The sequence below is a fragment of the Penaeus chinensis genome, chromosome 20 (genome assembly GCF_019202785.1).
Source record: "Penaeus chinensis breed Huanghai No. 1 chromosome 20, ASM1920278v2, whole genome shotgun sequence".
NCBI lineage: Eukaryota > Metazoa > Arthropoda > Malacostraca > Decapoda > Penaeidae > Penaeus > Penaeus chinensis.
This window is the reverse complement of record NC_061838.1, coordinates 300,840-303,339: the sequence shown is the minus strand read 5'-3', so window position 1 is coordinate 303,339 and position 2,500 is coordinate 300,840. Positions and strand designations below refer to the sequence as shown.

General features: G+C 39.4%; 2 protein-coding genes across 3 annotated transcripts in view; one reads left to right on the top strand and one right to left on the bottom strand.

The window, feature by feature from the left end:
• Positions 1-593, bottom strand: part of LOC125036027 (3'-5' RNA helicase YTHDC2-like) — an 84,495-nt gene extending 83,902 nt beyond the window's left edge. For both annotated transcript variants that reach the window (XM_047628383.1, XM_047628384.1), the window contains exon 1: positions 437-593. The gene's annotated coding sequence lies outside the window, so the exon portion shown is untranslated. The remainder of the gene's footprint in view (positions 1-436) is intronic.
• A 493-nt stretch (positions 594-1,086) lies between these two features.
• The window catches only part of LOC125035771, a 30,925-nt gene continuing 29,511 nt past the window's right edge, over positions 1,087-2,500 (top strand). Inside the window, exon 1 of the mRNA XM_047627983.1 lies at positions 1,087-1,234. The gene's annotated coding sequence lies outside the window, so the exon portion shown is untranslated. The remainder of the gene's footprint in view (positions 1,235-2,500) is intronic.

Sequence of the window (2,500 nt, the reverse complement as noted above, 5' to 3'; positions counted from 1 at the left end):
TTGCACAGAAAATGCCAGTCTTACTTTCTGCTGTTCTCTTCATTACAGGCATTCATCTTGTGTCATTCAGCTGTGTGAAACTGAAACTATCAATAATTCTGAAACTTTCTGTTCAAATTCGCAAATGCATTGGGAATTGCGATATCCATTTCCTAAAAATAAAATGGTCACCAGCGGCAATGTTAAAATTGTAAATCGAAAACATTAAAAAAGTTACCAAGATTTTTTTTTCAAAATCACATTATAACTGTCTCTACTAGAATGAAGATGCTGCAGGTGAACACTGATGATTCCCCGCTACAGCACCAAGCCAGTGTCCGGCCGTGGCCCTGCACCCCAGGCCAGACCAGAGGCCAAGGGCCGTGGACAGACTCACCATCCTCCCTTTTCCCTTCTCAAATAGTAACATCATAAATGATACCATTTTTCAACCTACTAGTAATCAACTCTGCCGCAGAGATAGTTTCCCTCCTTTTCAGCAGCTGTCCTTCAATATCTTCGTCGCCCAAATCACTTGAAAGATTGTAAAAAAAAAAACAGTTGTTTCTCCTTTGCCTCCGGATCACTTCTCATCCGACACACATGCTCGCGGCCCGGAGATCGCCGCCACTTTGCCAGCGCTCTCCTGGGCATGCAATCATCACCCTTATCACCTCACTCACTCCCCTCTCACTCCCAAACCTTCCTTAATACGGGACTTTTAGGGCGCGTACGGATCAGTTTGTCCGGATTTTTTTTCAGGGGGTGGGGATTTTACATACTTTAACTACCCTTATAATTAGTTTGCGAAGGGAATGCTATAGAAGAAAAGTGTCTTAGAATATTATCGGAAGGCAAGGTTAATTCTTCATATTTGGTGTAAGGCGCCCTTTCCAATAATACCTTATTGCTATTATTTATTATTATTGTGGTTGTTATCATTATTATTGTTATCATTGATATTATCCATTATTTTTTAATGATTATATAATAGTAACAGAAGATAAAGATGAAACGTGATTAAAGGCAGCATCACAGTAATAACAACCATAGCAAGCAATAATAATAAGCGATAAACGAAAAAAAAAAAAAGAAAAAAGATAAAGACATTCTAAAAAAGTAGCACAGAAGTCGGAAATGTGCGGCGCCGCTTTCCTCATCCGCCAAGCCAGTGTTTGGGTCGTGCCTCGGCGCGAGCCTCAGCCGCCTTCGCTCCCTTGTTTTCTCGCAGCTGAGAGGTATGCAAGGGAAAGGCGTAAGTAGACTGCGGTTTCTGGCATGGGAATGTACAGTTGGAAGTAAATTCATTTTGAGGTATGAATAGGGAAGGCGACATAGGTAAACCTGGAATGGTGATTCTGTAAGGCTAGAAGTAGAAAGCATCAAAGAAACTGATTATGCAGCCAATGAAGTATAATAAAGAGCAAATATGTTGCGTTGATAAGTGTTCATAGAATTATGTTTCATTGTATTGATTGATATTCATGTTGATGATGTTGTCTTGGAAGTAGGAACCATAGTCAGTATCTTCTCTTCTTTATTCAATTATATGTTTACTCTCTTCTAGGTATGTTGGTCAGTATGTAGAAGAGGGTAGTGAGTCACTTTCGAAACAATTTTGATATTTTTCTGCATGAAATCCACTGCTTTCAACAATTCTAGGCATTGTTCCTTGTGCAAAAGAATAGTTGAGTAGATATGATCACCATCTTCATCAACAATCTTGACTTGATAGTCCTGATAGCAGGGGAGGGCATGAAATATATCAGGGAAATTATGGGGCAAGAGAGGACCCCCATGTCTGTTAAACAAAACGTCCTAACCCAACATCCAACCTAACCTAACACCGTGGTATATATTACCTAGACCCCCGTGATAGTATATGCGCCTAACCTAACCTGGACCCCGTGGCAGTATCTGCGTCTAGAATTCACCCTCACAATGTAAACAAAATGAGCGACCTAGCCAAAATTGGGGGTTCTTTTCTTTTATGTATATCACCCTTGGGAAGCATTTGCACACATATTGCTATAGAAGAACTTTGTCGTGGTTTATATTGTTCATGTAGGTTTTATTACCCAGCTCTGTCACTACCTTGTACTACATATTGTCTGCTATGTCTAAAGTATCATTAGAATTAGAGGGTAAAAGTTAAACGACGAAAATGTATCGCAGTGAATGCCGCGCTGCAGCGAAGTCCACTCAGGTTTGATGCAGTTAAGTTTACTAAGTTCTCGCGCATTGTTCACACCGACTGCTCGGCCACTGTGCACATATGTCACATGACGTCATGACGAATCGTGTATTCCACCATTTTTTTGGCTTTTCATGTACTTCTCATACATATCTAATCTTATATTAATATTTTTTCTTATATAAACTTGAGATGTTATTTAAAATATTTTTGGTGTTTCATAATGACCTTGTTTCATCAATTCAGGCCAGTGTTTATTAATTTACAATGATTTCATTTCATACTTCATGCGTGTAAACTAAGGATTCGCCTTTGCAGAGAACATTT